Source organism: Diabrotica undecimpunctata, chromosome 5 (genome assembly GCF_040954645.1).
Source record: "Diabrotica undecimpunctata isolate CICGRU chromosome 5, icDiaUnde3, whole genome shotgun sequence".
In the NCBI taxonomy this organism is placed as follows: Eukaryota; Metazoa; Arthropoda; class Insecta; order Coleoptera; family Chrysomelidae; genus Diabrotica; species Diabrotica undecimpunctata.
Genome location: NC_092807.1, coordinates 33374904 through 33401989, shown reverse-complemented (window position 1 = coordinate 33401989; position 27086 = coordinate 33374904). Strand labels below are relative to the sequence as shown.

General features: G+C 33.3%; 1 protein-coding gene across 1 annotated transcript in view; it reads left to right on the top strand.

Moving 5' to 3' along the window:
* The window catches only part of LOC140441261 (uncharacterized), a 540998-nt gene that overhangs the window by 159642 nt on the left and 354270 nt on the right, over nt 1-27086 (top strand). The gene's annotated exons all lie outside the window — the stretch shown is intronic.

Genomic DNA, 27086 nt, shown 5'->3' with positions numbered 1-27086 from the left:
TGTAAAAAGTTTAAAATAAAAATTGAAAATTTATTATAGGTTTAAAATACTTTCTATAAAATATTCTTTAAAATTTTATCAGTTGCCTGTTTTCTCAGAGTCCCGATAGCCTATTATACTCGTTCGTGTTGTTTTCTTTTACCCTCAGGATGGTCAGAAAGGCTACCTTCTAAATTGATAGTTTAAGCGTAGAGAGATGTGATATTCAGGAACGTCTTTATTTTTGTATAGTAGTGAGTCTTAGTAAACAAGTCTGTACTGCCGTTTTTCTTTACCTCTTTACTGATCCATGCAATACATTTGCTCTTACCACTGCTGTATACAACCAATAGATCACCTTTATATTCATAGCCCGGGTTCTACCTATAATTCTTCTGCAGTTTCAGAATCATTTTGTAGCCCTGTATGTAATATTATTAATATGTATTCCAAATAAACTCAGTACTTAAAGTCATTTAAGGCCCAAATATTTAGCTTAACTAAATCCCAATAATTCCTATTTAAATATGTAATTAACCTTTCAGAGTTAATGTGAGGACTATGAGTCCCCTTGTCGAATTATTTGTCGATTTTTGAAGATAAATTTTATGATTCTGGTCGTGGCGTGCTCGCTAACTTTTAATCGAGGGGATACTCTATTCCGTACAGCTGTGGGAGTTGTCTAGTGCATTTAGTTTTGCTTGTATATTGAATTGCCGAACGTGAGTTCGCACGTTATATAAGTTGTCACAAATCTTTAAGTAAGATTCAATTTTAAAATATTTTATTTCTAAGGTAAATAAAAAATATTTATGTAATTTATAATTTTAAGTGATCTACTGATTATGTTTTCTGGTTTTTTTTACAGATTTTTTAATAGGCGTTTTGAAAAGCAACAAGCATATCTTAAAGAGCTTCATGCAGAATTTCCCTCTAATTCTGGACCGGAAGTTGAACCTGACGATGCTAGTTTGGAAGGAGATTTGAAAGACATACAAGACCACGACACCGACATGCAAAAAGAAATTGAGGAGCCACTCTCAGAAGTCTTGAGTGTTCCACAAAGAGTGTGGCATTTTATTAGTAAGAATGGAACAACTAAATGGAAGAAACATCTAGGAAACCGCTGGATACGAACTCGCAGTGACAATTTAATAAAGATAAAAATTTCTGTAGCAACTATAGAAATATATATATATATATATATATATATATATATATATATATATATATATATATATATATATATATATATATATATATATATATATATATATATATACATATTAATTACAGGATCCAACTTGTAAATACAATACTTTTTGGAGACGGCTATCGCCGTATTCCCGTTCTCCTCCGCCAATCCTCCCGGTCCAAGGCATGCTACTCCTACAAACCTCTCGATTTCATCGCTCTTCTAATTCCTCCATTTCATAAGCGTCGAGGTGTACATCTTTTTCTTCTTCCAGGGGGCTTCCATCTGTGAAGTTTTTGAGGCCAACGTTCGTCGAGCATTCTCAATAGGTGTACAAATCATTTTAAACCTCTTCTTTCTATTCTGTCAATGACCGTTTCTATAGCATTCATGTTATTTCTTATAGATTCGTTGGTCTTCCATTCCAGCTTTGATGTTCTAGCAGTTCTTCTCAAATAATCCATTTCAACTGCCAACAATCTTCTCTTTAGGCCTACATTAATTATTCATAATTTTCAGGGCCATAACAAAGAATTGATTCAACCATGGTTTGCCCTATCCTTTTTTTGTTCCTTTTGGAAATGTTGCGATCCCACCATAAGTAGTTCAGACATCCTAAAATTGTACGTCCCTGATTAATTCGGTGTTTAATTTCGATTTCTCCCAAGCCGTTCTTATCAATGAGTGCACCTAAATATTAAAATTTTTCCACTTGTTTGATTTCCACGCCCTTGTCTATCAACGCTATAAACCTTGCATCTGAATTGATAACTAAATATTTTCTTTTCTTCATGCTGACTTATAATCGCCATTTTACATATTCTCTGTATAAACGCTTTATCATAAATTTTAGATCATAAGAATCTTGAGCTAGGTCGACTGGGTCATTCGCAAAGTTCAGGGAAAACATTACGTCATTTCCTATAGGGATTTCCATTCCCTGGCAGTGGTTTTTCTAATTTTGGAGGCCAGCCTCAATATATAAATTAAACAGTAAGGGTTGTCTTAGTCGTTTGATTACTTTTATTAGCTCTGATAATTTATTTCCGATTTTAAGGTAAGTAGTGTTATCCCTGTATACTTCTGTGATTATTCCTAAAATGTATGGACTAATGTCGAGTTGTTGTAAAGCTTGCCACAATCTAAGGCTTGGAACTGTATTATACATTTCTAGGTTGATGAAGGTTAATTGTACTTCGGTACCAACCGCTATTCTTATGTCTATTAATTGTTGGAGTATAAACAAGTTACCAGTGGAAGATCTACCAGGCGTAAATCCACTTTGGTCTTCGCTAATTAGATGTCCTATATCATCTTATTTTTCCATTTATTATCTTTCCAAAAAATCTCTCGAAAATAGGTAGGACACTTAATGCTCTGTCGCCGTTAGGATCTTTTGGATTATCCTTTTTAAAGATGGACACTTGGTGAGCGGTTTTCCATTCAGATGGATCTTTAATTTGTTGGCAGCATTGATTCATTAGAAAAGTTATTTGTTCTATTAGGAGTGGACCTCCTGGTTTAAGTAACTCTACAGCTATATTACCAGATTCTGGAGATCGCCCGTTCTTCATTTTAATTAACGCAGTACTGACCTCGTTTAGTAGCATTAACGTTACTATTTGTTTGTCTCTCCATACTGTATTCCTCTCCCATATATTCCAATCTGAACCATTGGAGTAAATTTTTATATTTATTTTCCCACTTTTCTATAGGAATTAAGTTGCTTAAGGAGTCATAGGCGTTTTTCTTTAGATTAGTGATAGTTCTCCATGTTTCAGAAACCTGAGAACCACCAATAAAATTTTCAACTTGGACACACTTTTGTTCCCAGAAATTATTTTTTGCTTCTTTTATTTGGTTGCGTACTTCTCCGTTTTTCCTTTGATATATTACTTTATTGCTAGATGTTTTATTTGTTAGCCATTTCTTATATATTTTGTTTTTTTCTTGTTGTTGTATTATTTCTTTATCGTTTTCTGTCATCCATGGTGGTTCGTGGTGTTTTTGTCGTTGTTCTCTGTTCCTACTACTTCATAAGCAATTTGTTTTAATATCGTTTTGAGGTCGTTGTATTCTTGTTCAACATCCATATCTCTTTCCAAGGTGTTTAATAATTGGTTGGAATAAAAGGTGCAAATTATATCTCTCCGTTTTGTACTGTGTTGTATTGTTTCTCTCACTTTCGGTGTTCTGTTTGTAGTATTGTTTAAAGAAGCACAAAAGATTAGCTAAAAGAAAGTAGTGATCTGTTCCAGAGTTAGATCCTCTTTTAAGTCTGCAGTCTTGGCACTTCAATTTTGATTTCTGTTTCATTATTATATAGTCTATGATCGTTGAATGTTCTGTTGGAGTGAAGGTCGTTCCCAAGTGTATTTATAAATATCTTTATGTTTTAATTGGCTATTTATTATTTTTAAACCAAAAAGTTGACAGAACTCAATTAAGCTATCCCCTGAACCATTTTTAACTATTTCTCCGTACCGTCTCACCACATCATCGTCTATTTGAGAACCTACTCTGGCATTTAGGTCTTCTGAGAGTATTATTTCTTGATGACTTTTTAATTTATCACAAATTTTTGATAACTCTTCATAGAAGGAATCTTTAACTTGTTGATTTGAATCGTCTGTTGGCGCATAGACTCCAACAACTATTATTTCGATGCCGTACAATGTGACAGTTATTGTCAGAATTCTTTCAGAGGTGTACGCATAGTCTTGTATATATTTTTTTAACGACTCTGTTATAAGAATTAAGACCCCTGATTAAACGTGTACGTGTTGCTCTACTCCTGACCTTATATGAATGTAGTCTTTAATCTGTTCATTTCCTTGGCCTTTCTTTTTGGTCTTAGAGAGCACTATGATTTCCATTTTTTGCTTCGTCATTTCAGTTAAAATTTTCATTGTCTTGTGAGTCATGCCTTGAGTGTTCCAAGTACCAATCTTCAAAGACCTTTTCTTCGCCAGGTGTCGTATTTGTAAGTTTCCATTCGTATTCCTAGGCTCCGCGTTCAAATTTTTAGGCAAAAGAGTTTTTTCCAGATGATGAGGGACTGGCTCATCAGTCCAACCCCCAAACTTGGAGGATCAATATTTTCTGTTGGGGTTTCTTTCCTTAATCCACACGTTCCAGTTTCACCCTTCCTCCGCTGCTATACAACGCACATCTATTGTAAGCCGTATACTCGGTGGTTACGCGACATATATGTCTTCGAGGACGTGAGAGTAGGATTTACTGGCAGAGTTGAGTTCTGTTTCCAGAACCCCCAACCCTTTCGTTGGAAAACGAGTGGACATTTCCTAGAGTTTTATTGTAATATAAGAATCGACATCTCATATTACCTTCGATGTCTATAACCTGCCATTAACCACCAATCAGGAAAGTATGACATATAAAAAGCACATCAACGATTTGGAGTTGTTTTTTTACTTAAGAGATTTTGCAAACCATTGTAAGTAACACGAATATCTTTATTGAACTGTGTTCCTACAATCTCAGTAATAAATCTAGAAAAAAGACAAAAATTTTTTTTTGGAATTTAGAGCACCATTGGGTCTTTTATATATTGCTGGGGTAATTAAAAATAACCACAGAAATGCAGAAGATTTCTTTAGGACACACATCCCATCGCTAGAGATTTTTAGATTGACAATGTCTCTTGCACGGTTCTAGTTTTTGCTCAGACACATCCGTTTTTATGATAAACTAACACGATTAGAGAGGCAAAGATATGGCAAATTGGCAGCTGTGAGAATATTCTTCGATTCATTTAATTCAAATTTACCTAAAAATTTTTTATTATCAGCATATACAATGGTAGATAAAAAACTGGAAGCTTTTCGTAGCAAGTGTGGCTTTAAGTTATAAACGCCCAATAAACCTAATAAATACGGCATAAAAATCTACGCATTAGTGGACGATAAGTTTACTTATACCGCAAATCTATAGGTATAAAAAAAGTAAAAGAAATGGCAGGTAGGCACAAAAAAAGACAAGCAACAATATTAAAAAATGATAATAACAAAATAATTATGGGTACAAAAGACAAACTAGAGAGATGTAAAGAATACATACAAACTCTTTTTGACGACGATAGACCTTGTTCTCCACCATCCACAGATAATCGAATAAATGAAAAAGGCCCAGAAATAACCAAAAAAGAAGTGATCCACGCAGTAAAGTCTCAGAAAGACGGAAAAGCCACCGGTCCAGACAATATCAATGTCGAAATACTAAAACTAATTGCAGATAACGAAAGTAAAAGCCTAAACTTAATAACAGCTCTATTCAATAAGATATATGACACAGGTAAAATACCAACAGACTGGCTAAAATCAACATTCATAGCATTACCAAAAAAATCGAATTCCTTACATTGCGATGATTATCGAATATTAAGCTTGATGTCTCATGTCCTTAAAACTTTTCTCAGAATTATCCATACACGAATTTACAAGAAATGCGAGTTCCAGATGAGTGACACTCAATTCGGATTTCGAAACGGATTGGGAACACGAGAGGTTCTTTTTGCTTTAAATGTGTTAACGCAACGATGCAGAGACATGAATGTAGATGTATATGAATGTTTTATTGACTATCGAAAAGCATTTGACTGCGTTAACCATCAAAAGATGATCGAAATTTTGAGAACAACTGGAGTTGACGAACAATACTTGAGAATTATCTCAGAACTATACTGGCACCAAACGGCAACAATTGAAACAGAGCACAAAACATCCGAAGATATACAAATCCGATGAGGAGTGAGACAGGGTTGCGTCTTATCACCGCTACTGTTTAATTTATATTCGCAGTCTATATTCAGAGAAGCATTAGACGAGGTCCAAGGCGGAATTAAGATTAACGGAATCAGCATAGACAACATCAGATATGCTGATGATACCGTCTTAATAGCAAGCAACGCACAAGAACTACAAAATATAATAAATGCGGTAGTTCACCACAGCGAAATGTTCGGTTTACATCTAAACGTTTCCAAAACTAAAGCTTTAGTATTTTCAAAGACACCAATAAACGTAGGTACAGGTGTATACCAAGGGTCAAATAATAGAACAGGTAAATTCCATAAAATATTTGGGAGCACATATCAATAGTCAGTGTAATCCAAAAAAAGAAATTCTATCAAGAATCGAACAAGCAAGGAAAGCATTCATGAGCATGAAAACATTTTTTATAAGATCAGACCTTAGTTTGCTGCTTAGAATCCGAATGATCAGATGTTACGTTTTTTCTGTCTTACTGTATGGCTGGACTAAGTTGGACAATGGACTCTAAAATAGAAAAAAAATAGATGCATTTGAGATGTATATATACAAACGAATGCTGAGAATTCCATGGGTACAAAGAGTTACTAATGTTGAGGTACTTCGTCGCATGTGTAAACAAAAAGAATTACTAAGAACAATCAAAGAAATAAAGTGCAATACTTGGGTCATGTGCTGATAGGCGAAAGATACGAATTACTTTAAGTTATACTGGAAGGAAAAATATAGGGCAAAAGATCAGTAGGAAGACGCCAAAACTCGTGACTGAAAGACCTGAGGAGATGGTTCGACCGCTCATCTGCAGAAATCTTTCAGGCAGCAGTTTCCAAAACTACAATTGCCATTTGGATCGACAACATTTGAAAGGAGACGGCGCCATGAGAAGAAGAATAGGTATACGTTAGACAACAGCCACCTGGCTTTTATAAAGTTAATACGAGTAATATTTCCCCCGTTCCTCGCCTCTGCAGTTCTATATCTGGTTCTCACAGAAATGTAAAAATAGACAATTTTTTTACGAGCCCCGGCTGGGCCGACCTTATTTTGAACGAGCATCATCTGACTATGATCGGCACTATGATAAAAAACAAAAGAGAGCTTCCACTTCAATTTACTGATCCTAGGATACCAGAAAAAACAAGTATGTTTGCTTTTAGAGAAAAATGTACGATTGTGTCGTATATACCCAGAAAAAAACAAAAACGTTATTTTAGTCTCAACGATGCACCACGACCATTTGCTAGACGAATTAACGGGCAATCCAGAAATCATCATTGACTATAATGAATCCAAAGGAGAAGTAGATCTAGTTGATAAAATGTGTGCCGAATACAATAATTACGCTCGAGCCACTTGCCGATGGCCTATGGTTATTTTTTATTCTGCAATGAATGTAGCCGATATCAGTTCATTTGTAATAAACAAATATAAATCTAATGAGATAGATAAAATGCCTAGAAGACATTTTCTAAAATTCCTTGGTATGAAACTAGTAAACGATTATCTGCAACGTCGATTTTTGATTAAACGTATTCCTAGATCAATTAGGTCAAGAATAAAAAAGCCATGTTGAAGAAAAGATTGTTTTAGCACCAAATCTACAACCTAATGGTCAATGTCGTTGTTTTTACTGTAGTAGTTAAAAAATAGGCCAACCAGATATACCTCTCAAAAATGCCAAAAATTTTTATGCTTAGAACACTCAAAATGCATTTGTTCCGACTGCCTACAGGATGGTATCTCCGAAGACAGCGAAGACTGACTTTTTTTATTTTCCGTTCATTAATGTATCTACTTTGAGCATCGTAGAAATTTGTTTTTTGTTTAGTCTTTGTTTAATTTCTTGGAAATAGTTGTTTTGTATTTGTTTAGTTTGGATGTTTGTGTTTTATAGTACTCAAAATGTGAAAAATATATATATCTGTTAACTTCTATTTTCAAAGCATGAGTTTAAATACAAGTTATAATAAATTTGTATGCAAATGCTTTTTTTGTATATTTTATTTATATATTTAAAGAATCGACAAGTTTTTTTTTTACAAATTTGCATCAACCCGAAGGTTATTAGCGAGAATCAGATTTACAATATTAAATATATTATATATCAACAAAATTAATAGCTTTTAAGTAGTTTAACATATTTGTGAATGAACAATTTGCACCAAGTGCTTTCTCTAAGTTTATTGAGATACTATAATTGATTCTTGCTGTGGAGAAAACTGGACAGTCTACAACAATATGTTTCACCGAGAGTTTAACGTTACACTGCTCACATTTTGATTCGGATTCTTTAGTAATTAAGAACTTGTGCGTGGCACTGGTATGACCTAATCTAAGACGAGTTAATGTCACTTGATCCCTTCTTTTAGTCGGGAAACATCTCCATGGTTTAATGTCCGGTTTAATATTCCGAAGATTGGACACTGAAAATTCCCACCGGTTTTGCCACTCACTTAGGATCCGCGATTTGATAACACTTGAAACATCACTAGCTATCACGTATTTCACAATAATAGAGTCAGCTGAATTGACGGCTTCAGGCGCACACTTATCTGCTTCTTCATTACCTCTAATACCATTATGTGATGGGATCCAAATAAAGATTACCTCCTTATTACAATTTTCTATCTCTATCAGATTTTGTTTTATTTTTTCAAGAATATGATTCTCTTTGTATATTCTTCCTATAGATTGTAGTGAGTTTAGTGAATCAGTCAAAATTATATATTTCTGATTTGGTGAGGATATAATATATGTGAGTGCCTCGTATATGGCATATAATTCTGCATTAAGAGTACTATAGTGTATTGGCAACTTATATTTTTGACACATATTAGAGGATATAACTGCTGCTCCTACGCCATCTGTTGATTTTGAAGCATCTGTATAAATCGACAAGTTCTTAGACCATTTTTCCGAAAATATTCGTTTTTGGAACTGTTCTAGATTTGCCGACTGCTAGTCCGACGTTACATTGTGTTTTTACCATCATATCATGTTATCCCTGAAACGTTAAAATAACAAGAAGAGGGTATTTTATATTTGGGAATAAACAATAATGAATTATAATAAAAAAATGCCTTTTTTGTGGTGTTTTTACATTTTGATTTTAGAAACAAATTTTAGAGTCTTATAATACTATAATAAATTAGATTTCTCTTTTACATAAAAATAGTTTTTTCCTCTATCTTCAATCAATTATGTTTTTATGAAATTATGTTCAATAACATACATCCAATTTACTTAAGAATTACAGAATAGAAACATTTTCCTTAAAACTTATTAAAATACTCCGCTACATGGACATCCCGAAGATCTACATGTGATAAACTAATAATGGGATGATTACCGTCTCAACTTTGAGTTTTTTTATAACCTTTACAAGCCGTTAAAGGAACAAGTAACTGCACTTGTTTTATAAGTGCTGACAAATACTAAATTCAAAAAGTTTATACAGAAAACTCAGCAAATAAAAAAGTGAAAAGATGGTCTTTTGTACCATTAGGATCCACAGTTTATAGGTCATGAAAAAGTCAATTTTATTTTTTATCAGGAGCTCATTTCCAGGTTGTAAAAAGCCCATAAATGTCGTCCACTCAGAGGGGTACATAAAGATGTAGTGGAAAAGGTTTTTATTGATTATATTTACTTTTCCGGAACGTTTACAGATCATTGACAAATATGACATAAGAAATATTAGTAGGGTAAAATTGTATATTAATAGCTAATAAATTGGACCACCAATAAATAAATATTTTTTTACTAAAAATACAGGTTAAACTACACTTTTATATATATTTACAAAATACATTAATAATCAGGATGGCTTCTCTTAGATAATCAGGAGTTGGACTTCGTGGTACGGAGGATCAGAAATATATGTATAAATCCGTTTTTACATCTTTATTGGTATATTCCACTCTTTTTAGATTTATGTTTATTAATTAACAACATACTTAGTTGACGATGATACGCTATTAACTTTGAATTGGTCTGTTATGACTATTCATTACAAGTAATTAGAATTACATCTGTTTAATTACAATTATTATTACATTATTATTATTATATTATTATTGACTTCGATTCCTTGTCTGGATACTTCTATATTTTAATAATCTCTGACAAATCGCCTCGATACTAGAGATATTGTTGTTGATATTAATATGCTTAGCTGGCAAGGTTCTCCAAACGTGACGGTGGGCAAATACGAATTTCTCCAAACGTGACGGTAGGCAAGTACGAGATAAAGATGAACGAGATCATGCAGTAAGTGGGAAACACAGGAGAATAATGCATAGTGCTGGGAGATTTTAACGCAAAAGCAGCGGAGTGGGGATCTCCCATCACTAACACTTGCGGCAGCAACTAACTGACTGGGTGGGTACTCTAGACCTAGTGGTACTAAACACAAATCTGGAGCCTAGGTTTCTTAGAAGAGTTACGGGCACGTACATCGACGTAATCGTGGCGACACAAGGAATAGCGGTAAAAGCAAGAGGCTGGAAGGTTTTGCCAGACTACACCGGAACTGAACTTCGATACATTGAGTTCTCGATAACCGGAGTGGAGACCACTAACGCGGTTCGTGCATCCGGGATGTCGGGGGGCGGATGCAACGATGGGAATGACTGAAAAGTATATGAGGAGCTTATTAAATGGAGGGAATGATGTATGGTCAATCACCGACGGTACAAAACCTGGAGAGGGTCATTAAAGAAGCGATGGAAGAAGGCTAGATAGGTCGCGTAGATGTCAACAGAATGCCATACTGGTGGAATGCGGACATTGAGGCACTAAGAAATGAATGTATAGCAATGAGAAGAAGGTTAACGAGAGCAAGGGGCAGAGCAGGGATCAATCCTGAGATCAACGAGGAGATCGAGGAAAAGTACCGAGCAAGGAAGAGGGAACTTTATAGCAAAATCAGTACAGAAAAAAAGGCACTGGAAAGAGCTATGTGAAAATCTGGATGAGGACATCTGGGGTCAGGGATACAAGATCGTTATGAAGAAGTCCCATTAAGAATAATGGAAGAAAGCGTTATGAAGTATTCTCCTTACGAAATGCCTATGGACAAGCAGGCCGTACCCTTTACCATTGATGAACTCGTCGAGGAATTGGGTTCTCTCAAGATGCGCAGGTCCCCCGGACTGAATCAGATACCACCCATCTGTCTTCTTCTATGCATCGGTAAGCTGTATGAAAGAATGCTGCGAGTGCGCACAGACGACATGATTGAGAGGTCAGGTTGGTTATCTCGAAGGCAATTCAGTTTTTGTAAAGGGAAAAGCACAATTGATGCAATCGTAAGTTTACTCGAAGCATGGCGCAACAGAGGGGATGAACATCGTTGGGCGGCCTTGCTGTTGTTCGATGTTAGTAATTCATTCAATACGCTGCAGTAGAACGAGGTAATAAAGGCAATAGAGGAGAGAGAATGTCCTGGTTACCTGATAAATGTGGTGACTCGATGTTAGTAATTCATTCAATACGCTGCAGTAGAACGAGGTAATAAAGGCAATAGAGAAGAGCGAATGTCCTGGTTACCTGATAAATGTGGTGACGGATTATCTGTCCGAGAAAAGGATAATGGTGGAAAAGGAGACGATCGTGGACATGCCTGCATCTGTCCCAGGGATCTATCTTTTGCTCGACGTTATGGAACCTGGCATATGCCGGGGTTATGAACTGTAAATACGGGGAGAGTACAACCCCCTTCGCATTAGCGGATGACGTGTAGTAAAGAAATGAATGATGCAGCACGGACTGAAATTTACGACAGAGAAAACGAAACCATCATTCTGAAAGGGGGAACAGACAAGTGTTGAATTTTAAACAAGAGGAAGAAAGACAGCTGGACCAACGCCAAAAATAAGAAGGAAAGGTGCTGGAAGTTAAAGGTAGAAACTGGGTCAGACTGTATAAGCTAGACTGTGTGAGTAGGACTGTGGGAAGGTAGAAAATGCCTGTCTGGGAGTCATGCCGTACCAGGAGCGATGAGTGTCTTCCACGCGCTACCTGGAACGAGACAGGGAGTCTCTTTTCTGACAGTCTGTAGATTAATAAAAGTAGTGCTTCGGAAGTAATATCGGCCTTACAGTGGTCATTTCGCTTCCGGATCGCTGGATGACAGAATAGGGACTGGTTTAGCAGGTAGGCGTTTGGCATAGACTCGACGAGAGGGTATTTTAAAGTACCTGAGGAACTGTCGCGAGGAGTACGAAAAACGAATCCTGCATTAGAGTCAGTCAGGCGGCATCCTGGACTGAGATGTCTTTTGAAGATTCCATATCTCCCCTTCCTATAAAGATGAAAAATAATCTTGCAAGGCTCCGCTATACAAGGTTTGCTCTATATTTCTAATCGCTCTAGTAAAATTTGGTAAATAACAATAAATTTTGGTAATTTGCTTTATCAGGTAATACTGTTTTATGAGAGATGTCGTGTTCTAAATATTTGGCTTCTTTTTAAAAATTGACATTTTGCTGGGTTTTTGTTTGAAGGTAAATTTCCGAAATATCTTAAATGTTTTTTTTAATTGCCTTTGTACGCTGTTAGAGCTGAGAATACCAATGACATAATTCTTAAAAAGCTAATTAGGCTTATGTTTAATTGGTTATCTGGTGAATTGAAATGTTCCTTTTTCCATACTAAAGGACGTGTATTTTCTTGAAGATTGTTCTGACGGTATCTGATGAAATCCTGACATTCCTCTCCACTCCTCTGGTAACTCCTTTAATTCTTGCTTTTGAATTAGGTCTTACATGTTCTCGCATAAAGTCTTAGAAGCATTTAAGTATAAAGATAATATATTATTACTGTTACGGTTACTGCACGCGTCTCGATATTTTGCGTCACGCTAAATATTATTTTGGGTCCGAGCAAAAACTAAGAAAAAATTATACCGAGCGATAAGAAGTATTTATTTCAATAAATTGTAATACCTATAATTAATAGAAGTTCGTATTAGAATTATGTAGGAATATCGTATGTTGTAGAATTGTTGTTCTTAAACCCTCGTTCTTCAAGGTCTGGACTAACTAAGTTAATAAATAGGTATACATAATTGCAGGTGATATTTAGAAAGGAGCTTAAACTCATTTTACACGTTTTCAGTAGAGTAGTATTGAAAATACTTAATTTTAAACAAAGTCTAGTATAGAATACGAAAGTATTTTGGTAAGTCTTCATAATGAAGACAGAAAACAACAAACTCCAAATGCCACCCAGACATACTTACAAAAAAGGGTTCAAAGTTTAAGGTTTAAAAAAAAGACTCACGTAGCTAAGAAACATCAGACAATGGACAGAGCTAAATTTTGAACAGCTGATAACAACATCTAAAGACAAGAAAAGTTTGCAATTGTAGTAGCCTACGTCCATTGAGAAGAGGACACTTTAAGAAGAAGGGGTTCACGGATGACAGCAATACCATATAAAAGGGCTTATCGAAAAAATTAAAAAGGCTCGGAGATAAGTACAACATCACAACAACATTAAAAATAACTAATACACTGAAATATATCCTGTCCAAAACCAAACCTTAGAACACACAAGAGTTTATGTGGAATAAACCACAAGACCACTAAGTGTGGGGATAAACGGGCATGAAATATTCATAAAAAACAGAGACTTCAAATCACAACATGCAAAAATGCTTGGGCATTGAGCACAGTATAATGTAAAGATGCAACAATAATCACGACAAAAACAGACATAAAAAAATTAAAAAAGCAGCTCTCATCCTACTTAATTAAGCAAAATTTAAATCAGAGTAGTTGTTTTGTATAAAACTTAGAGGTCGCTGGTTAGATGAATTTAGAGATAATAATGAAGAAAAAAATCCAATACTTTGACTGTAAATAAATTAGTGAAAAATAGCAAATACAACTGGGAATAAATTACGAAATTAACTGGTCTTAACCCATACTGTTGTCTGTACAAAGAATATAGACCCACCTTTTGAAATATTGATGTATTCGTGGCAGGCAGAAGAATTGGTCGCGGTGCGTCACGACGCCAGCCCAGCGCACAAAAGAAAGGGCGCCCCTTGTTACTGTTCGCTGTTTCAGTGTTGAAGTTGAAGTGTCGTCTCGAGACTTAAGATGGTCAGAACGAACCCTCTAACCGTTACGTGGTGATCCGTATACCAAGAGGGTATACCAATAAATCACTCTATTGTATTGCGATTTTGAGTGGCGATAATATAAGTTAATTGTCACGGTAATACGATACTCTACTCTTGTGTGAATTGGCGACACAAAAATAACAAAAGAAGTCAAATTCTCCGTATTTAAAACATAATAAATGGGATAGCCAGTTTAACAATTCGATTTTACGAAATAACAGGAAGCAATATATTTTAACAAAGTCGTTAGAATACAACATTGAATTAGATTACATTATAGTACAGCAAAAGAAAGATATTAAATGTAAAACATGAATATAAATACCACATACTTTCCCAAACAGTACTATTGGGAAATCAGCAATATCAAAAGCACAGAAGAGCGCACAAGAGCTTTAATTAGTGCCGATAAAAGTTTTACGCGCAGGTATTATGCACCTGGAACAATTATACTAATAAGTTAAAGAACCAGCGTTAACGAGCATTTGAACGAAGTTGTTTTCACATTAACAACCGTCTAAAGTTTCAGATTTCCTAATTACTAGCCAATAATTTGCACCGTCAGTTCAACAAGAAACCAGAAATGAATTGGAAGTTTAACGGCTAAACTAAATTTCATATTTATAAGTTAAAAGTAGGAAACGAATTTATGTTTTGAATTCATGAGGAATTGCATAATGTTAGTGCACTGATTTCAAAGCTTTAACACATTTATATATAGATAAAAATATATAATAAGTGTATTTATTGATCCAACTTAGGAGATAGAATATTTTTGGTCTCGATGAATGACCATTATTTATTTTAATTAGGAATTTAAAATTTTTTATACGACTTCACCTCTACATTTTTTGTTCATTTGATCCATGTAGTTATAAAATATCATAATATAACGTTTAACAAACATCATTTTATGTTTTTACACTAACTTGTATACATATATACATATATATATATATATATATATATATATATATATATATATATATATATATATATATATATATATATATATATACACATATATATAACTTATATTATTTAACTTTTTTTTATAATAGTTAAATCGAGAACGACTAAATCGATTTGGCCAATTTTTAATTTGGAATATTTGAAATCCTAGGAAGGTCTAATAGGTGGGAAAATATGATGAAATTATAAGGAAAACGCCTTTATTTTCCCATACAAACAGTTAAATTATACTCATATACAAAATATTTTATACGATGTACCTCTACAGTAGTTCATTTAAAGATAAAGGAGCGTTTAACAAACTTCAAAGAGACGTGATTTTACTTTTTTCGCTTAAACTTAAGAAACTATTATGAAATTGTGGGGAAAATAGTAAAATCAGATTTATTTTTCCATACAAACTGTTATATATACAGTGTAGGTAAAAGTTTATGGTAAAATTTAACAGGATATCTAGCACAGATATAAAATCATATTTTCAGCGAATAGACAAAGATAACAATCATATTTCCCCTTGGTCTCCCCTCCATATTTCTTATTGACGCCCATTGCCCATTAGTAAGACGATTAGTTTCGATCAGAGATATTTTACATATCTCTGGTTTCGATCCTAATATACCTAAGAAACTAGAGGTGGGTCGTAGACATTTTTATCGGAACCGTTTCTCGTAAACTAGTAACTAGTTGATTTTTTACCAGTATTTTCAAATAAACGAGTACACAAACAAACATATTGGCTATTATTGTTTATGTGTATAAGTATTGAACTGAAAGAAACTAACGAAGAATATATTTATTATAACTTGAAAAATTAATTTAACAATTCAAATAGTAAATAGTACTCACATTTACATTACACATTTTTAAATCGCGAATAGTCTAAATTGTCATTTAAAAACATAAGTTTTTCCACTTTTCTTGTTAACCGTGTTCTTTTTTTATTTAAAATTAAACTAGATTTTAAACATGTGTTCACAAGGAACAGATTTTGTTACAATACTACAATATTGTATGAATATAGTGGTTAAGTAAGGATATACATGACGATGGTTTTTCCACCACTGTAACGGACAGTTACAATCTCCGTTCGAAATTTTTTGTGGGTAATTTATCATCAGACAAATACATGTCTACTTCTTTTATATCTCTCGATACAGGTGTATGTTTAGATGAGTCATGTCCAATTAATTCATCAAAAATACACCATGGACTTAAGTCATCTTTATCAGTTTCTTTTTCTTGTACTGGTTGTTTTTCAATAGTACAATCTTCTTTTTCTTTTTTTATAGAAATAACCAGCTTCTTGACTCTTTTTTTTGTTTTTTTACCTTCATTTTTATCAGAAAATCTCTGCATTTTAAATCATTATTTGTCTCTTTATTTGTATCTGAGAGACTACTACAAAACTAAAAATAACATGCAACTTTTTCGGGACAGTGGACAGTCTGGCTATCGGTTGAAGTTGAAAATAAAATAACTAGTTATTTTGATTAACGAATGAGTTTCGATTTACGAATAATCTGCATTTTCGATTTCAAATCTTGATTGATAGTTCGTCAAAGGATTTCTTAATTGTAAATATTCGATTAAGAATTCTTTTTCTTAGTCAAATTTATTGACCTAGTATAAGAATAATAATTTTATTTTTAAAAATTGCACATTTGTAGAAGATGCAGCTTTTATGGTCCACTTTCTAAATATTGCAATGATTGAAACTTCTCCTGACGCATTTCTGTCCGTTTCTACTACTTCTACTACAAGTACTGACATACTGCCACCGCCACCCAAGCGTCAAAAGGTAAACCTATGCAAAGATTCGTTTCATCCGTTTTCCATAGTTGAAGAACGAGCTTTTAAAAAGTTTGCAGGGTGGATTCCTGGATATAAACCGCCAACAAGAAAAACTTTGTCAGGTTCATTACTTCAGGAATATTATATCAAAACTGAGCAAATTAGTAGATCACTGGGCAAAATATTAGAAGCTGTTAAAGAAGTAGAAAATATCTGTATTACTACTGACCTCTGGACATCTGGAGTAACTGAGAGTTACATCGCATTAGCAGGGCAATATTTAATCGAAAATTTAGAATTTAAAACGGTTTTATTAGGCTGCTGCCATTTTTCTGGAAACCATAATTCAGAAAACATCGTTTTTGAAATTAGTGAAATTATTAATCAGTGGGGTCTAAAACGAAAAGTACATTTTGCAGTAACTGATAATGCCTCAAATATGGTCAAAGCTATTAAAGATGTTTTGGAATGAAAACATTTAAATTGTTTTGCTCATACGTTAAATTTAATGGTGGAGGACGCACTTAAATGTTGTCGTGTACAAATAGATGAAATAAAAAGTCTTTTTTTCGACAATTCGGCAAAAAACACATTTCAAAAAAGGACCTTATCTTCAGAAAGCCTTTTAAAGTATTAATTACAACATAACAAAGTTCCCAAACGGTCAATCCAAGACGTGGAAACTAGGTAGAACTTTACCTATTACATGTTAAAAAGAATGACCGAGTTAGAAGAGGCAATCCGTTCCACATTGGTATTAACTAATACAGACTTAGACTCAGACCAAATCTAAATAATGAAGACTGGATTATTTGTTTCAACTTTCAACTTTCCAAAATTTTACGGCATTTTAAAAAAAATTTAAAAAAATAACAAGTACAATGAGTGGCGAAAAATACTTGAAGGGTAGTTCAGTGATTGTTATGGAACGCTGCCTGCAAGAATCTTGCAATAAAATTTTATCAAACGGTAACCTTACATCCATAGTAACCGACGTAGTACAATTACTAATATCGGGTTTAGCAAAAAGATTTAGAGGGATAGGACAGAGTGGCACATTGTCATTATGTACATTTATGGATTCACAATTTAAAGTGCAGGGATTTTCTGATAAAAATGAAGCTAAAAAAACAAAAGAAAGAGTTAAGAAGCTGGTTACTTCTATAATTAAAGAGCAAGAAGATTGTACTATTAAAAATCAACCAGTACAAGAAAAAGAAACCGATAAAGATGACTTAAGTCCATGGTGTATTTTTGATCAATTAATTGGACATGGCTCATCTAAACGTACACCTTTATCGAGAGTCTTTTACAATGGTGGAAAAACCATTGCCATGTATATCCTAACTTAACCACTATATTCATAAAGTAATGTTAATATGAATACATGTTCAAAATCTGGTTTAATTTGTAAATAAAACAAGAACACGGTTAGAAGAAGTAATGTAGAAAAACTTATGTTTTTAAATGTCAATTTAGACGATTCGCGATTTAATAATAACGTGTAATGTAAATGTAAGTACGTTCACGATAAAAACGTCAACGACCCACCTCTACTCGTTACCTCTGTCCCTACTTTGATTCGGTGCTTTGACCACGCGAGACGAAACGTTGCCAAATAATTTTGTATGAAGGATTTTTATTGCGGCGTCATATGCAGTTTATTATTTTTATTGGGAATAAGGCACAATGTGACTTTAAAAGTTTATTTTGATGTTTAGATTTTTAATTCGGAAATCGTACTTAAAATACGAAACATTAATAAATTTTATTTATATAAAAAGATTTCCAAAGTGGAAATCAAAATGTTATATTACACTTATTGTAAAGTAAAATTGTGGCATATTCCCAATAAAAAACAGTAAGCTGCTATTTAAATCCATTTCGCCCAAATTTGATTATCTTAGAACATTGTTCAAATGCTAAAAAGACAACAGGTCAAATAAAACCAATAAGTTTGGCAACGTTGAACTGTCCCTTTTTTATTATTTCAACTCATGCATTTTCGGCGATGTAAAGGGCGAACCTAATATACCTCTTTCTTTTTAAACAGGTGTATCCCACTCCGTCTCACGTAACGTCCATACCGACCATAAACTTTTACCTATACTGTATACTGATCTACACCATATATACCATCAGTTGTAAACTTTTATTAGTTGTATATAAAGTGTTTTAATGTGATTTTTACTTAAAAGTAAATATGTTTAATTTTGACAAAATTATTTTTGTTTAGAATTATAAATAATTTTAAAATACTCATCATTATTGTTTTCAATACAAAAACTATTTCTCATCATTTTCTCTGCAATAAAATAAACATTTAAGTTTGTGCATTACTTTGTTATTAAAATTAAAAATTAAGAATAATAAAATCTACTGTAATAATAATAATTTACAGTCGTTAAGTTGCTCCAAATGTAGCCAACTTACGGTTATTGTAAAGAACGCTGAGAAATTATTTTACTTAATATTTCCTTAAAGTAATGAATAAAATTCAATATTATTCAATACTAACCTCCCAAATTCAAAGTTATGATTCGAAATGAATTTTGTTGTTTATTGAAAATCGAGCAACACATGTTTTGTGAATTTACGGTGACGGTAAGTAGTTTTACTATACACCAAACAAATGGTGATGGCCCAAAAGCTATTTTCTAAATAATAATCCTTGTATTTGTAAATACAAATCTATTAAACCTTTGATTTATAGTTTCACGGTGTTTTATTTTGCATGTGTTAGTGGTGAATTTCCAGCATTCTAATATGGTTTTGGCGCCTTTTGCTATTGCTTTTCGCCCAGGTAAGTTCGTATCAATAATACAAGCTTTGGTCTTACCTTTGGAAGTGTGTTTTTTATGTTTCAACCATAATGTTTTATCTTTGACATCAAATCTTGGATAACCATCATGTTGGCCGCTTTCTTCCATGGCATTTTTAGGATAACTGGGTAGATCTTGTGTGAACTGCTCAGAATCTGTATTGTGGATACTGTGTTCAGAACATCACTTAAGTCCTTATTAGAATCTAGTAGTTCCACATCGCTGTCTATCTCCTCATACCAATTTAGTAAGTGGTTTTCTATTTTCTTGTCCATATTTACCTGCAATAAACCAAAATAGCACTTGTAATAACGGATGTTCAATAATCCATAGGTATTTCACTAAAAATCTTACCTTTTATGATAATATTATAACTTTTCTTAAGTGATCTCTCTAAAAATCAACACACGCCAACACTCGCGTAGTTAGATTTTTTCTAAACCTACGACGAACGCGATCGCTCGCGTGTTAGATTTGAACTAGCTGTCGGCTATAAGATAATAGGTACTCCCATCATTGTTTAACATAGTCTTATACGAGTATTCATAGGAGTTATCCTGGTTGAAGAACCCAAAAGAAGCAATATTTCGAAAATTATGGCGAAATATTTAAAATTGTTAGATTTTTTCTTACGGTGCGAGTGATGGAGGGTTAATAAATAGCTAAAATGTAATTTACTTCTATATTTATAATTGTATAAATACGTATTGTGTAAGCCGCTATTTTAAATAAATTGTTTATTTTCGTTCATACTTTTTTCTGCATTTCAATAAAATAACTTCCGGTTTTGCTGCATCACGTACAAATTTGTTCGGGTTACAAATCTGGAAAATCTCAACAAGCCGAGTGAGACATCCTAGAAGGAAAACGGCAATCAGATGGAAGAGCGCTTTTTGATAGTAATCTATAGGATTCAACCGAGGAAATGCGAATGCGAAATTTTTATTACTTTATAAATATATTTTCCACGGAAATTCTGATTTACTTGGAAAAATGTCGTGTCTCCGTGGCGAAGGGCAAGGAGCATTATATTCCGAATACCAAAAATTTACTTCGATTTTATTTTCGAAAGAAGACAGAGTTATGAGGCTGTTGAAATCCCCTGTTGACAATTTTTAGAATGGAGGAAATAATTTCTACAAAAGAAAGTATTTTGTAACATATTATTTTTTCTTCTAAATTGTAAAAAATATATTTTTTTCCCATTTTGGATCACTGTAACTAGTATAGTGGGTTTTAAAATACACACGTTTGTTTACTATAAACCATCACTTGGGTTAATATACTGAAATGATTCCTCGTAATAATGCAAAAAATTATTATGACTACTAAGACTTATGTAGAGGCTAAGAATATGATACTGCTAGAAAAAATACAACATTCTAAGAAAAGCAACTATTGCTATCATAAAGAAAAAACTATTACTCATAATTCAATTAAGATGAGCAAAAACAAAGATCTAAGGTGATCCTAATAAAATCGATTGATATATTGTAATTATCATTGTACCATTTCAAATTTTAAATGCGAACAACGCAGGTGTAAGTCGGTTCGCTAATCCAAGTCCGAACTGTCCAGTGAATTTAGTAATTATTTTTTTACAAAGTTAGTTACTTTTTGACAGACTAGAAGTTACTGGAAATTACTATAGAACCAAACACCCAAAGCGCAAACTCTTCCAAAATATATCATAATTAATAAGGTAATTAAAAAAGTCAAATCCTATGTTCAAAAAGTTTTATTATGTTTCTCTTGCCTTCGTTTTGGACATCTTGGATCTCAATGCAAGGCACGTCTCAGGTGCAATAACTGTCATGATTTTCATAAAATTGTACAAAAGATTGTACAGTGAATATATATATATATATATATATATATATATATATATACATATACATCAACCTGTTTCAGCTGTTAAGGTAATCATTTTACGACTCACCTAAGTGCATATCCTGAGTTCTTTAGGCAAAAACAAATCAAGAATACTATGTCATCATTAAATCTAAATTTCTCTAATGCCTGTAAACAAATACCGAAAATCTAATATGCCGATATCGCCACTAGACATAATAGTTCTTCCTTGCCAACCAACTCTAATAACAGTGATCAGTCCTATCAAGTAACTCCAAATCAAACTGATTTTTTCGCAAAAAAGTTCTCTTCACTAATGTTTTATAAGTACCAGCAGTAGTCCAGAAAAATCAAATTTAAAGCGACAACGTCTAAGTTCTTCCGATCCTTTGGAATCAGCTATAAAATAAATAATTTCCCCAATAAATATACTTAGACAAAAAGGTGGTATTTATAATACCTGTAAATATACAGAGAATAGAAATACAACAAATTTGCAGAAACAAGGAGTATCATCAGATTTAAATAATGTAATTTTAGAATTGGTTCTTAATATAAATAGTTTATTAAAACTCACTGGAAAAATGTAGACAATTAAAAACAGACATTATACAACAAATTAATAAATACTTAAGTACGGCATCGATCTCGCAACAAGACTTACTTGTTCAAACGTCATCTTTTCAGAAATAACTAGCCCTATACACTTTTTACAATCGAACTGCCGCTCAGCAGTTTCTAATAAACCAAATTTAGAAGCCTTACTTATTCAGAAAAATTTGTGTGTGGCCATATTTCCTGGTTTAAACCATCAGAAACATGGTTTAAACCAGGAAAATTTTATAACTTCTCTGGTTATAATTGCTTTAGATCTGATCGCCCTGATGGGTATGGAGGTACAGCAATTTTAATTAGAGATAAAATAATTACAGAAGAAATAAATTTATTAGATAGTTATGATTTTACTTACACATGCATGGCTGTTAAACTTTCTTGTATTAATAAACCTATACATATAATATTCATATACAAAGAACCACGTGTTAGAGTAACAGTTGAAAAATGGATCCATTTTTTTCAACACATTCCTCTGCCATCATTGGAGGGGACTTCAACGCTCACAACATGGCATGGGGATGCGAAATTAATTATACTCACGGTAATGTTTTATTAGAAGCGATAGAACAATGTAATCTTTTATACTTAAATGATGGTTCTGCAACTCTTGCACTAAGTTCCAGTCCATCAGCAATGGACATAACAATTTGAACCCAGGACATTATATCTAAATAAACTTGGTCTGTTATTCAAGATACACATGGTTCTGAGCATCTACCCTTGACCATCGCCTTGGAAAATTCCAAACGAGCAATACCACCTGATAACAATACACATAAAAAAAGGAATCTAAATAAAGCAAATTGAAATTTGTATCCATCCAACTATTCTTCAGAAAAGTTTCTCAAACTTATGAGGAATTAGCTAATGAAATAAACAGATGCGCAACCGTTGCTATTTCAAAAGTATCAAAACATAAAAAATATCCTACAGAAAAGATTTCATAACCATGGTGAGATTTTTTTTTATAGCCATTTTTCTATCCGAATTGTCGAATAAAGGCCTCTCCCATTTCTCGCCATTCATCCTTGTTGTGTGCTAGGCGTTTCCACATTGGTCCTGCGACTTTTTTGATATCGTCGCTCCAGCGCATTTGAGGTCTTCCTCTTGGTGTCTTCCCATCGAACTGTCGCCAGTTTCCGACTTCTTTGTTCCATCTACCATCTTCGAGACGTTCGTTGTCTCCAGCCCATTTCCATTTTAATTTAGCTGCTTGATTCGCGGCGTCCTTTATTTTTGTTTTGTTCCGGATTGCTTCGTTCGTTTGCCATGGTGGGATAATAACTGCGAAACAGCTGCAAATAACCGTAAAACAGCATATAGACGTTATAAAGCAAATCCCAATATTCATAATTTAATTGAATACAAAAAATTGGATGCTTTAACAAAAAATATTTTTAAAATTAGAAAAAAAAAAAACAAAGTTGGATAAACTACTGCGAAAGCCTTAACTCTCACAGTCCAATCGGTGACGTCTGGAAGAAAGTACATTGCTACAAAAACCGAAAGCAGTCCAATAAACTCCCGATAAACTGCGAAGCTGCATGGATAGAAGATTTCCACTTCAAAATTTCACCTCCTTGGGTACCAAGTCAAATAATCAAAGCTACAGCCACCGTTTCCAGAGAATACTCCAATCTATAAAAACCATTTGAATCGTAAGAATTAAATCATGGACTCAAAAAATAATAATAGTTCGCCTCCAGGGATGGACTGTATATTATACTCTATGCTATATTTTTTACCCACGGAATACAAATCATTATTATTATAAATTTTTAACAATATATGGCAAAATGAGAATTTCATTCCCAAAACATGTTCATTTTTCAGTTTCTTCTACGTCTATGTCAGAGCTGTCTTCTGGGGGCTCAACATTGTTATACAGTCTTTCGCATGATGCGCATATTGGGGAACAATGGAGTCCTGCCTTTTTGCATCCATAATTGCGTTGAGAGCCCTTTTTACATTTACATGTAATGTACCGGAGTATTGAGTTTGGTGCAGGGTCCAAATTAGTTGGTACTGGCACAAGACCACTACTAGTTTTTTGCCATCCCCACTCACTTGGGTCTTTTTGTTGCTCGTTAGGTGTGGCTTGACCGGATAACCACTGCTGCACCTAATAGTAAACTCTCAGTGAATTTTCTCGTGCAGCAGCTTCAGTTGGGGGCAATGAGGAAATGTTGGTCTTATTTTTGAATGATGAAGATAAGTATTGTTTATATCTTGAATCGTTTAGTTTTGTCTCTTATTTTTTCCATATAAAGCCGTGAGAAACATGTTTCCTGCTATGGCAATCTCATCTTGACTTGAATTAGGGTCTTTGAAAGCTTCAATTACCAATTGAAAATCTTTGTTCTCCTGCAGGACTTTAAGAAATCTCAGTTTCCCTTGATTAAACAATGCAGAAGTAGTATCACAACCACTCATCGCATGCAGGAATAAAATATGATCCAATAGGATTTTCTCAGCAGTCAGATGAGGGTTGTAGAGGCTTTGCGAAACCTTTCCTTTTCCTAGCTTAAAAAAAATACATTTTTTAATATCAGGGCTACAAAGGCTAATCAAAATGACCAGTAGGTCGATATCTTCCCTCACCACTGTCACATGTTCATTTGAAGGGGCCATCTCAAGAGCTGTTGTGATAATTAGGATATAAGCATCTTCCACAGCGTGCTTTGAATAAATTTTTGCATCATGAAGTTTCTTCATTAACATAGATATAAACCGGCTCTTGTTTTTTGGGTTTGCAAGAAAACTATCCTGCGTCACACCGGTACAAATTGCCAATTTTCAACTTGCACTTGAGACCGAACAGTTCGTCTGTACAATAACCAAAATAGTGACATTTGGACAGAACTTTAAGTACTTTAATTTCTGTAAACAGATCATTTACTAAAAGTTAACAGTTTTCGACTTTTAATTAAGCAAAAAACCGGAAAAAAGCAAAAAAAAACCGATTTCTTCTGGTTTTTTAAATGTTGCGTCACGAAATTTTGTCCGCAACTACGCAGACAGTTTTGTACAGATAAGTTTGTAGCTAGAGCTATCTTAAAAAATTTTAGCTATTTAAAAAATATTCGTAACTTGAATATATTAGATTTAAACTACAAATATTGGCGTAACAAAAAAATTCCCATTTATGTTGAAAGTCATAGAAAATTGGCAATATTTAAAAAACAATTGTATCAAAATAAAATACCACCAATTTATATTCAACCTTCCAAGACTCTCTTCTCCAAGGTGATAGAAACATATTATATGGATTCAAACCTTCCAGGAAGTATGATCAACAAAATAATTAAAGATAAGTGGTCGGCATTTTAATATATTTTTAATGACGGGTCTAAAATTCAAAATAAAACTGGTTATGCATTATATCACTGGATTTCTGATTACAAAAAATCATGTTGTCGATTACCCAATGAAGTTTTAATATATACTGCCGAACTATCAGCTTTATTATTTGCGTTAAAATATATAGCCTCTGTTGGTATGAATTATTATATTGTTATGGCCGATTATAAAAGCATTGTGCACAAACTCACTTCTATCAAAACCACAAAAAACCTAAACCATATTGAGATATAATTAAAGAGGTTACATTATGATATTTCCGCAGGTAGCTCGATTATTATTTGTTGGGTAAAAGCATTGATTATAAACCACCCAGGGTGTTTTATAATCAATGATAAAAGGACACTCTGGAATATTAGGAAATGAAGAAGACGATAAATTAGCTAAATCTGCAGCTTTAATCATATAATATAAACAACCTACTTCTACCAGTAACAGACATAGATAATATCAGTAGAAACAATTGCAAACAAAGATGGCAACGTCTATACAACCAAAGTACAACTGCAATAAACTTTAGAACTGCCAACCACTAATTCCCAATCAGAGATGGTTTAAATATGAGACAAATAGGTTATTTAGACAAACAATAAACAGAATAAGATCAAATCACGCTCTCACTCTTGCATACAAACACAGCATAGGTATCATTGATAACCCATATTGCTCCTGTGGTAAAGGGGGGATCTACAGCACCTTATATTGGAGTGTGGCCAGTACAGATAAAGTATTAAAATGATGTATGAAAAACTAATTGAGCTAAATTGTCTATTGCCTGTCAATTTGAATACAACTATTTTTCAAATAATAAGCAGATATTAAAATGTATCTACGAATACATATAACGTCCTGTATATTTAAATTATTAGTAGTTTTAGGTAATAAAATTAAAAATTGTAAATATGTCAAAAACTAAAAAAATGTGTATACGAACATATTATTCTCTGTAAATTTAGATTTCAAACAGGCTTAGGTAATAAAATCAAAAATTGTAATTACCACAAATAGTCTGGCTAATTGGTTATGCCAAAGTCATTATACAATAAAAAAAATATGCAAATTCGACAACCGGCACTAACATTATATTTCAAGCCTAGTTTTAACCAAATGATTTGTTAAACATGCAGTAATAACGATGTTTATTGTGTTGATTACTTCATTACAGTATCGTAAACATTGAATTCTAGAATATTCTTCGAATTTTGTATACCCTACATGTAACATTTTAATGAGTAGAGCTGGGGGTAATGCCGCTTTTTAAATAAAATTACTTTGTATTGTGTAAAGCGGTTTTTGGTTATTAAAGTACCAGAAATCAGTTAAACTAAATAATTCATAAATTGCAGAAATAAATATATTGTTTTGAAACTTTTTAAGTAAAAATCCCCAAATGATTTTTAATATTTAATTCCTTGAATATGATTTTATCATTGGTTTGTCAACATTGTTATAATCATATAAAATAGGCTGTATACTTGCCAACAAAATTTAAAAAGCCAATATTTCTGCTTTATTTTTCGCAAGTTCGTTCTATGACATAAAAAACTCAGAAGTTATTTTATTTTGTTCTAGTATGT